This window comes from Vipera berus (genome assembly GCF_964194415.1).
Source record: "Vipera berus genome assembly, chromosome: 14".
NCBI classification, from domain to species: Eukaryota; Metazoa; Chordata; class Lepidosauria; order Squamata; family Viperidae; genus Vipera; species Vipera berus.
Window position 1 is genome coordinate 792,138 of NC_138217.1, and position 17,045 is coordinate 809,182.

Sequence of the window (17,045 nt, forward strand, 5' to 3'; positions counted from 1 at the left end):
TGTTATATCTTGCATTTGTTAGGAAAAACTGCTTTTAGCATGAAAAGTGCCCATTGCAGATAGAGCTCAAATTCGAAAAAGAAACACATATTCATGTTCCCCCGGCTCCCCAAAGACCAAAAAACCATGAGTTTTGCAGATCTGATGTCTCCTTGCGGAGATAGCCCATGTTATATCTTGCATTTGTTAGGAAAAACTGCTTATAGCATGAAAAGTGCCCATTGCAGATAGAGCTCAAATTTGAAAAACAAATACATATTCATGTTCCCCCGCCTCCCCGAAGACCAAAAAACCATGAGTTGTGCAGATCTGATGTTTCCTTGCGGAGATAGCCCATGTTATATCTTGCATTTGTTAGGAAAAACTGCTTATAGCATGAAAAGTGCCCATTGCAGAAAGAGCTCAAATTCGAAAAACAAACATATATTCATGTTCCCCCGCCTCCCCGAAGACCAAAAAACCATGACTTTTGCAGGTCTGATGTCTCCGTGCGGAGATAGCCCATGTTATATCTTGCATTTGTTAGGAAAAACTTATAGCATGAAAAGTGCCCATTGCAGATAGAGCTCAAATTTGAAAAACAAACACATATTCATGATCCCCCGCCTCCCCGAAGACCAAAACACCATGAATTTTGCAGATCTGATGTCTCCTTGCGGAGATAGCCCATGTTATATCTTGCATTTGTTAGGAAAAACTGCTTATAGCATGAAAAGTACCCATTGCAGATAGAGCTCAAATTCGAAAAACAAACACATATTCAAGTTCCCCCGGCTCACCGAAGACCAAAAAATCATGACTTTTGCAGATCTGATGTCTCCGTGCGGAGATAGCCCATGTTATATCTTGCATTTGTTAGGAAAAACTGCTTATAGCATGAAAAGTGCCCATTGCAGATAGAGCTCAAATTCGAAAAACAAACACATATTCATGATCCTCCGGCTCACCGAAGACTAAAAAACAATGAGTTTTGCAGATCTGATGTCTCCTTGTGGAGATAGCCCATGTTATATCTTGCATTTGTTAGGAACAGCTGCTTATAGCATGAAAAGAGCCCATTGCAGATAGAGCTCAAATTTGAAAAACAAGCACATATTCATGTTCCCCTGCCTCCCTGAACACAAAACAACCATGAGTTTTGCAGATCTGATGTCTCCTTGCGGAGATAGCCCATGTTATATCTTGCATTTGTTAGGAAAAACTGCTTTTAGCATGAAAAGTGCCCATTGCAGATAGAGCTCAAATTCGAAAAAGAAACACATATTCATGTTCCCCCGGCTCCCCAAAGACCAAAAAACCATGAGTTTTGCAGATCTGATGTCTCCTTGCGGAGATAGCCCATGTTATATCTTGCATTTGTTAGGAAAAACTGCTTATAGCATGAAAAGTGCCCATTGCAGATAGAGCTCAAATTTGAAAAACAAATACATATTCATGTTCCCCCGCCTCCCCAAAGACCAAAAAACCATGAGTTTTGCAGATCTGATGTCTCCTTGCGGAGATAGCCCATGTTATATCTTGCATTTGTTAGGAAAAACTGCTTATAGCATGAAAAGTGCCCATTTCAGATAGAGCTCAAATTCGAAAAACAAACACATATTCATGTTCCCCCGCCTCCCCGAAGACCAAAAAACCATGACTTTTGCAGATCTGAATATCCTTGCGGAGATAGCCCATGTTATATCTTGCATTTGTTAGGAAAAACTGCTTATAGCATGAAAAGTGCCCATTGCAGAAAGAGCTCAAATTCGAAAAACAAACATATATTCATGTTCCCCCGCCTCCCCAAAGACCAAAAAACCATGAGTTTTGCAGATCTGATGTCTCCTTGCGGAGATAGCCCATGTTATATCTTGCATTTGTTAGGAAAAACTGCTTATAGCATGAAAAGTGCCCATTTCAGATAGAGCTCAAATTCGAAAAACAAACACATATTCATGTTCCCCCGCCTCCCCGAAGACCAAAAAACCATGACTTTTGCAGATCTGAATCTCCTTGCGGAGATAGCCCATGTTATATCTTGCATTTGTTAGGAAAAACTGCTTATAGCATGAAAAGTGCCCATTGCAGAAAGAGCTCAAATTCGAAAAACAAACATATATTCATGTTCCCCCGCCTCCCCGAAGACCAAAAAACCATGACTTTTGCAGGTCTGATGTCTCCGTGCGGAGATAGCCCATGTTATATCTTGCATTTGTTAGGAAAAACTTATAGCATGAAAAGTGCCCATTGCAGATAGAGCTCAAATTTGAAAAACAAACACATATTCATGATCCCCCGCCTCCCCGAAGACCAAAACACCATGAATTTTGCAGATCTGATGTCTCCTTGCGGAGATAGCCCATGTTATATCTTGCATTTGTTAGGAAAAACTGCTTATAGCATGAAAAGTACCCATTGCAGATAGAGCTCAAATTCGAAAAACAAACACATATTCAAGTTCCCCCGGCTCACCGAAGACCAAAAAATCATGACTTTTGCAGATCTGATGTCTCCGTGCGGAGATAGCCCATGTTATATCTTGCATTTGTTAGGAAAAACTGCTTATAGCATGAAAAGTGCCCATTGCAGATAGAGCTCAAATTCGAAAAACAAACACATATTCATGATCCTCCGGCTCACCGAAGACTAAAAAACAATGAGTTTTGCAGATCTGATGTCTCCTTGTGGAGATAGCCCATGTTATATCTTGCATTTGTTAGGAACAGCTGCTTATAGCATGAAAAGAGCCCATTGCAGATAGAGCTCAAATTCGAAAAACAAGCACATATTCATGTTCCCCTGCCTCCCTGAACACAAAACAACCATGAGTTTTGCAGATCTGATGTCTCCTTGCGGAGATAGCCCATGTTATATCTTGCATTTGTTAGGAAAAACTGCTTTTAGCATGAAAAGTGCCCATTGCAGATAGAGCTCAAATTCGAAAAAGAAACACATATTCATGTTCCCCCGGCTCCCCAAAGACCAAAAAACCATGAGTTTTGCAGATCTGATGTCTCCTTGCGGAGATAGCCCATGTTATATCTTGCATTTGTTAGGAAAAACTGCTTATAGCATGAAAAGTGCCCATTGCAGATAGAGCTCAAATTCGAAAAACAAATACATATTCATGTTCCCCCGCCTCCCCAAAGACCAAAAAACCATGAGTTTTGCAGATCTGATGTCTCCTTGCGGAGATAGCCCATGTTATATCTTGCATTTGTAAGGAAAAACTGCTTATAGCATGAAAAGTGCCGATTGCAGATAGAGCTCAAATTTGAAAAACAAACACATATTCATGATCCCCCGCCTCCCCGAAGACCAAAACACCATGAATTTTGCAGATCTGATGTCTCCTTGCGGAGATAGCCCATGTTATATCTTGCATTTGTTAGGAAAAACTGCTTATAGCATGAAAAGTACCCATTGCAGATAGAGCTCAAATTCGAAAAACAAACACATATTCAAGTTCCCCCGGCTCACCGAAGACCAAAAAATCATGACTTTTGCAGATCTGATGTCTCCGTGCGGAGATAGCCCATGTTATATCTTGCATTTGTTAGGAAAAACTGCTTATAGCATGAAAAGTGCCCATTGCAGATAGAGCTCAAATTCGAAAAACAAACACATATTCATGATCCTCTGGCTCACCGAAGACTAAAAAACAATGAGTTTTGCAGATCTGATGTCTCCTTGTGGAGATAGCCCATGTTATATCTTGCATTTGTTAGGAACAGCTGCTTATAGCATGAAAAGAGCCCATTGCAGATAGAGCTCAAATTCGAAAAACAAGCACATATTCATGTTCCCTTGCCTCCCTGAACACAAAACAACCATGAGTTTTGCAGATCTGATGTCTCCTTGCGGAGATAGCCCATGTTATATCTTGCATTTGTTAGGAAAAACTGCTTTTAGCATGAAAAGTGCCCATTGCAGATAGAGCTCAAATTCGAAAAAGAAACACATATTCATGTTCCCCCGGCTCCCCAAAGACCAAAAAACCATGAGTTTTGCAGATCTGATGTCTCCTTGCGGAGATAGCCCATGTTATATCTTGCATTTGTTAGGAAAAACTGCTTATAGCATGAAAAGTGCCCATTGCAGATAGAGCTCAAATTTGAAAAACAAATACATATTCATGTTCCCCCGCCTCCCCAAAGACCAAAAAACCATGAGTTTTGCAGATCTGATGTCTCCTTGCGGAGATAGCCCATGTTATATCTTGCATTTGTTAGGAAAAACTGCTTATAGCATGAAAAGTGCCCATTTCAGATAGAGCTCAAATTCGAAAAACAAACACATATTCATGTTCCCCCGCCTCCCCGAAGACCAAAAAACCATGACTTTTGCAGATCTGAATCTCCTTGCGGAGATAGCCCATGTTATATCTTGCATTTGTTAGGAAAAACTGCTTATAGCATGAAAAGTGCCCATTGCAGAAAGAGCTCAAATTCGAAAAACAAACATATATTCATGTTCCCCCGCCTCCCCGAAGACCAAAAAACCATGACTTTTGCAGGTCTGATGTCTCCGTGCGGAGATAGCCCATGTTATATCTTGCATTTGTTAGGAAAAACTTATAGCATGAAAAGTGCCCATTGCAGATAGAGCTCAAATTTGAAAAACAAACACATATTCATGATCCCCCGCCTCCCCGAAGACCAAAACACCATGAATTTTGCAGATCTGATGTCTCCTTGCGGAGATAGCCCATGTTATATCTTGCATTTGTTAGGAAAAACTGCTTATAGCATGAAAAGTACCCATTGCAGATAGAGCTCAAATTCGAAAAACAAACACATATTCAAGTTCCCCCGGCTCACCGAAGACCAAAAAATCATGACTTTTGCAGATCTGATGTCTCCGTGCGGAGATAGCCCATGTTATATCTTGCATTTGTTAGGAAAAACTGCTTATAGCATGAAAAGTGCCCATTGCAGATAGAGCTCAAATTCGAAAAACAAACACATATTCATGATCCTCCAGCTCACCGAAGACTAAAAAACAATGAGTTTTGCAGATCTGATGTCTCCTTGTGGAGATAGCCCATGTTATATCTTGCATTTGTTAGGAACAGCTGCTTATAGCATGAAAAGAGCCCATTGCAGATAGAGCTCAAATTCGAAAAACAAGCACATATTCATGTTCCCCTGCCTCCCTGAACACAAAACAACCATGAGTTTTGCAGATCTGATGTCTCCTTGCGGAGATAGCCCATGTTATATCTTGCATTTGTTAGGAAAAACTGCTTTTAGCATGAAAAGTGCCCATTGCAGATAGAGCTCAAATTCGAAAAAGAAACACATATTCATGTTCCCCCGGCTCCCCAAAGACCAAAAAACCATGAGTTTTGCAGATCTGATGTCTCCTTGCGGAGATAGCCCATGTTATATCTTGCATTTGTTAGGAAAAACTGCTTATAGCATGAAAAGTGCCCATTGCAGATAGAGCTCAAATTTGAAAAACAAATACATATTCATGTTCCCCCGCCTCCCCAAAGACCAAAAAACCATGAGTTTTGCAGATCTGATGTCTCCTTGCGGAGATAGCCCATGTTATATCTTGCATTTGTAAGGAAAAACTGCTTATAGCATGAAAAGTGCCGATTGCAGATAGAGCTCAAATTCAAAAAACAAACACATATTCATGTTCCCCCGCCTCCCCGAAGACCAAAAAACCATGACTTTTGCAGATCTGAATCTCCTTGCGGAGATTGCCCATGTTATATCTTGCATTTGTTAGGAAAAACTGCTTATAGCATGAAAAGTGCCCATTGCAGAAAGAGCTCAAATTCGAAAAACAAACATATATTCATGTTCCCCCGCCTCCCCGAAGACCAAAAAACCATGACTTTTGCAGGTCTGATGTCTCCGTGCGGAGATAGCCCATGTTATATCTTGCATTTGTTAGGAAAAACTTATAGCATGAAAAGTGCCCATTGTAGATAGAGCTCAAATTTGAAAAACAAACACATATTCATGATCCCCCGCCTCCCCGAAGACCAAAACACCATGAATTTTGCAGATCTGATGTCTCCTTGCGGAGATAGCCCATGTTATATCTTGCATTTGTTAGGAAAAACTGCTTATAGCATGAAAAGTACCCATTGCAGATAGAGCTCAAATTCGAAAAACAAACACATATTCAAGTTCCCCCGGCTCACCGAAGACCAAAAATCATGACTTTTGCAGATCTGATGTCTCCGTGCGGAGATAGCCCATGTTATATCTTTCATTTGTTAGGAAAAACTGCTTATAGCATGAAAAGTGCCCATTGCAGATAGAGCTCAAATTCGAAAAACAAACACATATTCATGATATGTGTTTGTTTGTTTGTTTGTTTAGTCTGCACCGAAGACTAAAAAACTATGAGTTTTGCAGATCTGATGTCTCCTTGTGGAGATAGCCCATGTTATATCTTGCATTTGTTAGGAACAGCTGCTTATAGCATGAAAAGAGCCCATTGCAGATAGAGCTCAAATTCGAAAAACAAGCACATATTCATGTTCCCTTGCCTCCCTGAACACAAAACAACCATGAGTTTTGCAGATCTGATGTCTCCTTGCGGAGATAGCCCATGTTATATCTTGCATTTGTTAGGAAAAACTGCTTTTAGCATGAAAAGTGCCCATTGCAGATAGAGCTCAAATTCGAAAAAGAAACACATATTCATGTTCCCCCGGCTCCCCAAAGACCAAAAAACCATGAGTTTTGCAGATCTGATGTCTCCTTGCGGAGATAGCCCATGTTATATCTTGCATTTGTTAGGAAAAACTGCTTATAGCATGAAAAGTGCCCATTTCAGATAGAGCTCAAATTCGAAAAACAAACACATATTCATGTTCCCCCGCCTCCCCGAAGACCAAAAAACCATGACTTTTGCAGATCTGAATCTCCTTGCGGAGATAGCCCATGTTATATCTTGCATTTGTTAGGAAAAACTGCTTATAGCATGAAAAGTGCCCATTGCAGAAAGAGCTCAAATTCGAAAAACAAACATATATTCATGTTCCCCCGCCTCCCCGAAGACCAAAAAACCATGACTTTTGCAGGTCTGATGTCTCCGTGCGGAGATAGCCCATGTTATATCTTGCATTTGTTAGGAAAAACTTATAGCATGAAAAGTGCCCATTGCAGATAGAGCTCAAATTTGAAAAACAAACACATATTCATGATCCCCCGCCTCCCCGAAGACCAAAACACCATGAATTTTGCAGATCTGATGTCTCCTTGCGGAGATAGCCCATGTTATATCTTGCATTTGTTAGGAAAAACTGCTTATAGCATGAAAAGTACCCATTGCAGATAGAGCTCAAATTCGAAAAACAAACACATATTCAAGTTCCCCCGGCTCACCGAAGACCAAAAAATCATGACTTTTGCAGATCTGATGTCTCCGTGCGGAGATAGCCCATGTTATATCTTGCATTTGTTAGGAAAAACTGCTTATAGCATGAAAAGTGCCCATTGCAGATAGAGCTCAAATTCGAAAAACAAACACATATTCATGATCCTCCGGCTCACCGAAGACTAAAAAACAATGAGTTTTGCAGATCTGATGTCTCCTTGTGGAGATAGCCCATGTTATATCTTGCATTTGTTAGGAACAGCTGCTTATAGCATGAAAAGAGCCCATTGCAGATAGAGCTCAAATTCGAAAAACAAGCACATATTCATGTTCCCCTGCCTCCCTGAACACAAAACAACCATGAGTTTTGCAGATCTGATGTCTCCTTGCGGAGATAGCCCATGTTATATCTTGCATTTGTTAGGAAAAACTGCTTTTAGCATGAAAAGTGCCCATTGCAGATAGAGCTCAAATTCGAAAAAGAAACACATATTCATGTTCCCCCGCCTCCCCAAAGACCAAAAAACCATGAGTTTTGCAGATCTGATGTCTCCTTGCGGAGATAGCCCATGTTATATCTTGCATTTGTTAGGAAAAACTGCTTATAGCATGAAAAGTGCCCATTTCAGATAGAGCTCAAATTCGAAAAACAAACACATATTCAAGTTCCCCCGGCTCACCGAAGACCAAAAAATCATGACTTTTGCAGATCTGATGTCTCCGTGCGGAGATAGCCCATGTTATATCTTGCATTTGTTAGGAAAAACTGCTTATAGCATGAAAAGTGCCCATTGCAGATAGAGCTCAAATTCGAAAAACAAACACATATTCATGATCCTCCGGCTCACCGAAGACTAAAAAACAATGAGTTTTGCAGATCTGATGTCTCCTTGTGGAGATAGCCCATGTTATATCTTGCATTTGTTAGGAACAGCTGCTTATAGCATGAAAAGAGCCCATTGCAGATAGAGCTCAAATTCGAAAAACAAGCACATATTCATGTTCCCTTGCCTCCCTGAACACAAAACAACCATGAGTTTTGCAGATCTGATGTCTCCTTGCGGAGATAGCCCATGTTATATCTTGCATTTGTTAGGAAAAACTGCTTTTAGCATGAAAAGTGCCCATTGCAGATAGAGCTCAAATTCGAAAAAGAAACACATATTCATGTTCCCCCGGCTCCCCAAAGACCAAAAAACCATGAGTTTTGCAGATCTGATGTCTCCTTGCGGAGATAGCCCATGTTATATCTTGCATTTGTTAGGAAAAACTGCTTATAGCATGAAAAGTGCCCATTGCAGATAGAGCTCAAATTTGAAAAACAAATACATATTCATGTTCCCCCGCCTCCCCAAAGACCAAAAAACCATGAGTTTTGCAGATCTGATGTCTCCTTGCGGAGATAGCCCATGTTATATCTTGCATTTGTTAGGAAAAACTGCTTATAGCATGAAAAGTGCCCATTTCAGATAGAGCTCAAATTCGAAAAACAAACACATATTCATGTTCCCCCGCCTCCCCGAAGACCAAAAAACCATGACTTTTGCAGATCTGAATCTCCTTGCGGAGATAGCCCATGTTATATCTTGCATTTGTTAGGAAAAACTGCTTATAGCATGAAAAGTGCCCATTGCAGAAAGAGCTCAAATTCGAAAAACAAACACATATTCATGATCCCCCGCCTCCCCGAAGACCAAAACACCATGAATTTTGCAGATCTGATGTCTCCTTGCGGAGATAGCCCATGTTATATCTTGCATTTGTTAGGAAAAACTGCTTATAGCATGAAAAGTACCCATTGCAGATAGAGCTCAAATTCGAAAAACAAACACATATTCAAGTTCCCCCGGCTCACCGAAGACCAAAAAATCATGACTTTTGCAGATCTGATGTCTCCGTGCGGAGATAGCCCATGTTATATCTTGCATTTGTTAGGAAAAACTGCTTATAGCATGAAAAGTGCCCATTGCAGATAGAGCTCAAATTCGAAAAACAAACACATATTCATGATCCTCCGGCTCACCGAAGACTAAAAAACAATGAGTTTTGCAGATCTGATGTCTCCTTGTGGAGATAGCCCATGTTATATCTTGCATTTGTTAGGAACAGCTGCTTATAGCATGAAAAGAGCCCATTGCAGATAGAGCTCAAATTCGAAAAACAAGCACATATTCATGTTCCCCTGCCTCCCTGAACACAAAACAACCATGAGTTTTGCAGATCTGATGTCTCCTTGCGGAGATAGCCCATGTTATATCTTGCATTTGTTAGGAAAAACTGCTTTTAGCATGAAAAGTGCCCATTGCAGATAGAGCTCAAATTCGAAAAAGAAACACATATTCATGTTCCCCCGGCTCCCCAAAGACCAAAAAACCATGAGTTTTGCAGATCTGATGTCTCCTTGCGGAGATAGCCCATGTTATATCTTGCATTTGTTAGGAAAAACTGCTTATAGCATGAAAAGTGCCCATTGCAGATAGAGCTCAAATTTGAAAAACAAATACATATTCATGTTCCCCCGCCTCCCCAAAGACCAAAAAACCATGAGTTTTGCAGATCTGATGTCTCCTTGCGGAGATAGCCCATGTTATATCTTGCATTTGTAAGGAAAAACTGCTTATAGCATGAAAAGTGCCGATTGCAGATAGAGCTCAAATTCGAAAAACAAACACATATTCATGTTCCCCCGCCTCCCCGAAGACCAAAAAACCATGACTTTTGCAGATCTGAATCTCCTTGCGGAGATTGCCCATGTTATATCTTGCATTTGTTAGGAAAAACTGCTTATAGCATGAAAAGTGCCCAGTGCAGAAAGAGCTCAAATTCGAAAAACAAACATATATTCATGTTCCCCCGCCTCCCCGAAGACCAAAAAACCATGACTTTTGCAGGTCTGATGTCTCCGTGCGGAGATAGCCCATGTTATATCTTGCATTTGTTAGGAAAAACTTATAGCATGAAAAGTGCCCATTGTAGATAGAGCTCAAATTTGAAAAACAAACACATATTCATGATCCCCCGCCTCCCCGAAGACCAAAACACCATGAATTTTGCAGATCTGATGTCTCCTTGCGGAGATAGCCCATGTTATATCTTGCATTTGTTAGGAAAAACTGCTTATAGCATGAAAAGTACCCATTGCAGATAGAGCTCAAATTCGAAAAACAAACACATATTCAAGTTCCCCCGGCTCACCGAAGACCAAAAATCATGACTTTTGCAGATCTGATGTCTCCGTGCGGAGATAGCCCATGTTATATCTTTCATTTGTTAGGAAAAACTGCTTATAGCATGAAAAGTGCCCATTGCAGATAGAGCTCAAATTCGAAAAACAAACACATATTCATGATATGTGTTTGTTTGTTTGTTTGTTTAGTCTGCACCGAAGACTAAAAAACTATGAGTTTTGCAGATCTGATGTCTCCTTGTGGAGATAGCCCATGTTATATCTTGCATTTGTTAGGAACAGCTGCTTATAGCATGAAAAGAGCCCATTGCAGATAGAGCTCAAATTCGAAAAACAAGCACATATTCATGTTCCCTTGCCTCCCTGAACACAAAACAACCATGAGTTTTGCAGATCTGATGTCTCCTTGCGGAGATAGCCCATGTTATATCTTGCATTTGTTAGGAAAAACTGCTTTTAGCATGAAAAGTGCCCATTGCAGATAGAGCTCAAATTCGAAAAAGAAACACATATTCATGTTCCCCCGGCTCCCCAAAGTCCAAAAAACCATGAGTTTTGCAGATCTGATGTCTCCTTGCGGAGATAGCCCATGTTATATCTTGCATTTGTTAGGAAAAACTGCTTATAGCATGAAAAGTGCCCATTGCAGATAGAGCTCAAATTTGAAAAACAAATACATATTCATGTTCCCCCGCCTCCCCAAAGACCAAAAAACCATGAGTTTTGCAGATCTGATGTCTCCTTGCGGAGATAGCCCATGTTATATCTTGCATTTGTTAGGAAAAACTGCTTATAGCATGAAAAGTGCCCATTTCAGATAGAGCTCAAATTCGAAAAACAAACACATATTCATGTTCCCCCGCCTCCCCGAAGACCAAAAAACCATGACTTTTGCAGATCTGAATCTCCTTGCGGAGATAGCCCATGTTATATCTTGCATTTGTTAGGAAAAACTGCTTATAGCATGAAAAGTGCCCATTGCAGAAAGAGCTCAAATTCGAAAAACAAACATATATTCATGTTCCCCCGCCTCCCCGAAGACCAAAAAACCATGACTTTTGCAGGTCTGATGTCTCCGTGCGGAGATAGCCCATGTTATATCTTGCATTTGTTAGGAAAAACTTATAGCATGAAAAGTGCCCATTGCAGATAGAGCTCAAATTTGAAAAACAAACACATATTCATGATCCCCCGCCTCCCCGAAGACCAAAACACCATGAATTTTGCAGATCTGATGTCTCCTTGCGGAGATAGCCCATGTTATATCTTGCATTTGTTAGGAAAAACTGCTTATAGCATGAAAAGTACCCATTGCAGATAGAGCTCAAATTCGAAAAACAAACACATATTCAAGTTCCCCCGGCTCACCGAAGACCAAAAAATCATGACTTTTGCAGATCTGATGTCTCCGTGCGGAGATAGCCCATGTTATATCTTGCATTTGTTAGGAAAAACTGCTTATAGCATGAAAAGTGCCCATTGCAGATAGAGCTCAAATTCGAAAAACAAACACATATTCATGATCCTCCGGCTCACCGAAGACTAAAAAACAATGAGTTTTGCAGATCTGATGTCTCCTTGTGGAGATAGCCCATGTTATATCTTGCATTTGTTAGGAACAGCTGCTTATAGCATGAAAAGAGCCCATTGCAGATAGAGCTCAAATTCGAAAAACAAGCACATATTCATGTTCCCCTGCCTCCCTGAACACAAAACAACCATGAGTTTTGCAGATTTGATGTCTCCTTGCGGAGATAGCCCATGTTATATCTTGCATTTGTTAGGAAAAACTGCTTTTAGCATGAAAAGTGCCCATTGCAGATAGAGCTCAAATTCGAAAAAGAAACACATATTCATGTTCCCCCGACTCCCCAAAGACCAAAAAACCATGAGTTTTGCAGATCTGATGTCTCCTTGCGGAGATAGCCCATGTTATATCTTGCATTTGTTAGGAAAAACTGCTTATAGCATGAAAAGTGCCCATTGCAGATAGAGCTCAAATTTGAAAAACAAATACATATTCATGTTCCCCCGCCTCCCCAAAGACCAAAAAACCATGAGTTTTGCAGATCTGATGTCTCCTTGCGGAGATAGCCCATGTTATATCTTGCATTTGTTAGGAAAAACTGCTTATAGCATGAAAAGTGCCCATTTCAGATAGAGCTCAAATTCGAAAAACAAACACATATTCATGTTCCCCCGCCTCCCCGAAGACCAAAAAACCATGACTTTTGCAGATCTGAATCTCCTTGCGGAGATAGCCCATGTTATATCTTGCATTTGTTAGGAAAAACTGCTTATAGCATGAAAAGTGCCCATTGCAGAAAGAGCTCAAATTCGAAAAACAAACATATATTCATGTTCCCCCGCCTCCCCGAAGACCAAAAAACCATGACTTTTGCAGGTCTGATGTCTCCGTGCGGAGATAGCCCATGTTATATCTTGCATTTGTTAGGAAAAACTTATAGCATGAAAAGTGCCCATTGCAGATAGAGCTCAAATTTGAAAAACAAACACATATTCATGATCCCCCGCCTCCCCGAAGACCAAAACACCATGAATTTTGCAGATCTGATGTCTCCTTGCGGAGATAGCCCATGTTATATTTTGCATTTGTTAGGAAAAACTGCTTATAGCATGAAAAGTACCCATTGCAGATAGAGCTCAAATTCGAAAAACAAACACATATTCAAGTTCCCCCGGCTCACCGAAGACCAAAAAATCATGACTTTTGCAGATCTGATGTCTCCGTGCGGAGATAGCCCATGTTATATCTTGCATTTGTTAGGAAAAACTGCTTATAGCATGAAAAGTGCCCATTGCAGATAGAGCTCAAATTCGAAAAACAAACACATATTCATGATCCTCCGGCTCACCGAAGACTAAAAAACAATGAGTTTTGCAGATCTGATGTCTCCTTGTGGAGATAGCCCATGTTATATCTTGCATTTGTTAGGAACAGCTGCTTATAGCATGAAAAGAGCCCATTGCAGATAGAGCTCAAATTCGAAAAACAAGCACATATTCATGTTCCCCTGCCTCCCTGAACACAAAACAACCATGAGTTTTGCAGATCTGATGTCTCCTTGCGGAGATAGCCCATGTTATATCTTGCATTTGTTAGGAAAAACTGCTTTTAGCATGAAAAGTGCCCATTGCAGATAGAGCTCAAATTCGAAAAAGAAACACATATTCATGTTCCCCCGGCTCCCCAAAGACCAAAAAACCATGAGTTTTGCAGATCTGATGTCTCCTTGCGGAGATAGCCCATGTTATATCTTGCATTTGTTAGGAAAAACTGCTTATAGCATGAAAAGTGCCCATTGCAGATAGAGCTCAAATTTGAAAAACAAATACATATTCATGTTCCCCCGCCTCCCCAAAGACCAAAAAACCATGAGTTTTGCAGATCTGATGTCTCCTTGCGGAGATAGCCCATGTTATATCTTGCATTTGTAAGGAAAAACTGCTTATAGCATGAAAAGTGCCGATTGCAGATAGAGCTCAAATTCGAAAAACAAACACATATTCATGTTCCCCCGCCTCCCCGAAGACCAAAAAACCATGACTTTTGCAGATCTGAATCTCCTTGCGGAGATTGCCCATGTTATATCTTGCATTTGTTAGGAAAAACTGCTTATAGCATGAAAAGTGCCCATTGCAGAAAGAGCTCAAATTCGAAAAACAAACATATATTCATGTTCCCCCGCCTCCCCGAAGACCAAAAAACCATGACTTTTGCAGGTCTGATGTCTCCGTGCGGAGATAGCCCATGTTATATCTTGCATTTGTTAGGAAAAACTTATAGCATGAAAAGTGCCCATTGTAGATAGAGCTCAAATTTGAAAAACAAACACATATTCATGATCCCCCGCCTCCCCGAAGACCAAAACACCATGAATTTTGCAGATCTGATGTCTCCTTGCGGAGATAGCCCATGTTATATCTTGCATTTGTTAGGAAAAACTGCTTATAGCATGAAAAGTACCCATTGCAGATAGAGCTCAAATTCGAAAAACAAACACATATTCAAGTTCCCCCGGCTCACCGAAGACCAAAAATCATGACTTTTGCAGATCTGATGTCTCCGTGCGGAGATAGCCCATGTTATATCTTTCATTTGTTAGGAAAAACTGCTTATAGCATGAAAAGTGCCCATTGCAGATAGAGCTCAAATTCGAAAAACAAACACATATTCATGATATGTGTTTGTTTGTTTGTTTGTTTAGTCTGCACCGAAGACTAAAAAACTATGAGTTTTGCAGATCTGATGTCTCCTTGTGGAGATAGCCCATGTTATATCTTGCATTTGTTAGGAACAGCTGCTTATAGCATGAAAAGAGCCCATTGCAGATAGAGCTCAAATTCGAAAAACAAGCACATATTCATGTTCCCTTGCCTCCCTGAACACAAAACAACCATGAGTTTTGCAGATCTGATGTCTCCTTGCGGAGATAGCCCATGTTATATCTTGCATTTGTTAGGAAAAACTGCTTTTAGCATGAAAAGTGCCCATTGCAGATAGAGCTCAAATTCGAAAAAGAAACACATATTCATGTTCCCCCGGCTCCCCAAAGACCAAAAAACCATGAGTTTTGCAGATCTGATGTCTCCTTGCGGAGATAGCCCATGTTATATCTTGCATTTGTTAGGAAAAACTGCTTATAGCATGAAAAGTGCCCATTGCAGATAGAGCTCAAATTTGAAAAACAAATACATATTCATGTTCCCCCGCCTCCCCAAAGACCAAAAAACCATGAGTTTTGCAGATCTGATGTCTCCTTGCGGAGATAGCCCATGTTATATCTTGCATTTGTTAGGAAAAACTGCTTATAGCATGAAAAGTGCCCATTTCAGATAGAGCTCAAATTCGAAAAACAAACACATATTCATGTTCCCCCGCCTCCCCGAAGACCAAAAAACCATGACTTTTGCAGATCTGAATCTCCTTGCGGAGATAGCCCATGTTATATCTTGCATTTGTTAGGAAAAACTGCTTATAGCATGAAAAGTGCCCATTGCAGAAAGAGCTCAAATTCGAAAAACAAACATATATTCATGTTCCCCCGCCTCCCCGAAGACCAAAAAACCATGACTTTTGCAGGTCTGATGTCTCCGTGCGGAGATAGCCCATGTTATATCTTGCATTTGTTAGGAAAAACTTATAGCATGAAAAGTGCCCATTGCAGATAGAGCTCAAATTTGAAAAACAAACACATATTCATGATCCCCCGCCTCCCCGAAGACCAAAACACCATGAATTTTGCAGATCTGATGTCTCCTTGCGGAGATAGCCCATGTTATATCTTGCATTTGTTAGGAAAAACTGCTTATAGCATGAAAAGTACCCATTGCAGATAGAGCTCAAATTCGAAAAACAAACACATATTCAAGTTCCCCCGGCTCACCGAAGACCAAAAAATCATGACTTTTGCAGATCTGATGTCTCCGTGCGGAGATAGCCCATGTTATATCTTGCATTTGTTAGGAAAAACTGCTTATAGCATGAAAAGTGCCCATTGCAGATAGAGCTCAAATTCGAAAAACAAACACATATTCATGATCCTCCGGCTCACCGAAGACTAAAAAACAATGAGTTTTGCAGATCTGATGTCTCCTTGTGGAGATAGCCCATGTTATATCTTGCATTTGTTAGGAACAGCTGCTTATAGCATGAAAAGTGCCCATTGCAGATAGAGCTCAAATTCGAAAAACAAACACATATTCATGATATGTGTTTGTTTGTTTGTTTGTTTAGTCTGCACCGAAGACTAAAAAACTATGAGTTTTGCAGATCTGATGTCTCCTTGTGGAGATAGCCCATGTTATATCTTGCATTTGTTAGGAACAGCTGCTTATAGCATGAAAAGAGCCCATTGCAGATAGAGCTCAAATTCGAAAAACAAGCACATATTCATGTTCCCTTGCCTCCCTGAACACAAAACAACCATGAGTTTTGCAGATCTGATGTCTCCTTGCGGAGATAGCCCATGTTATATCTTGCATTTGTTAGGAAAAACTGCTTTTAGCATGAAAAGTGCCCATTGCAGATAGAGCTCAAATTCGAAAAAGAAACACATATTCATGTTCCCCCGGCTCCCCAAAGACCAAAAAACCATGAGTTTTGCAGATCTGATGTCTCCTTGCGGAGATAGCCCATGTTATATCTTGCATTTGTTAGGAAAAACTGCTTATAGCATGAAAAGTGCCCATTGCAGATAGAGCTCAAATTTGAAAAACAAATACATATTCATGTTCCCCCGCCTCCCCAAAGACCAAAAAACCATGAGTTTTGCAGATCTGATGTCTCCTTGCGGAGATAGCCCATGTTATATCTTGCATTTGTTAGGAAAAACTGCTTATAGCATGAAAAGTGCCCATTTCAGATAGAGCTCAAATTCGAAAAACAAACACATATTCATGTTCCCCCGCCTCCCCGAAGACCAAAAAACCATGACTTTTGCAGATCTGAATCTCCTTGCGGAGATAGCCCATGTTATATCTTGCATTTGTTAGGAAAAACTGCTTATAG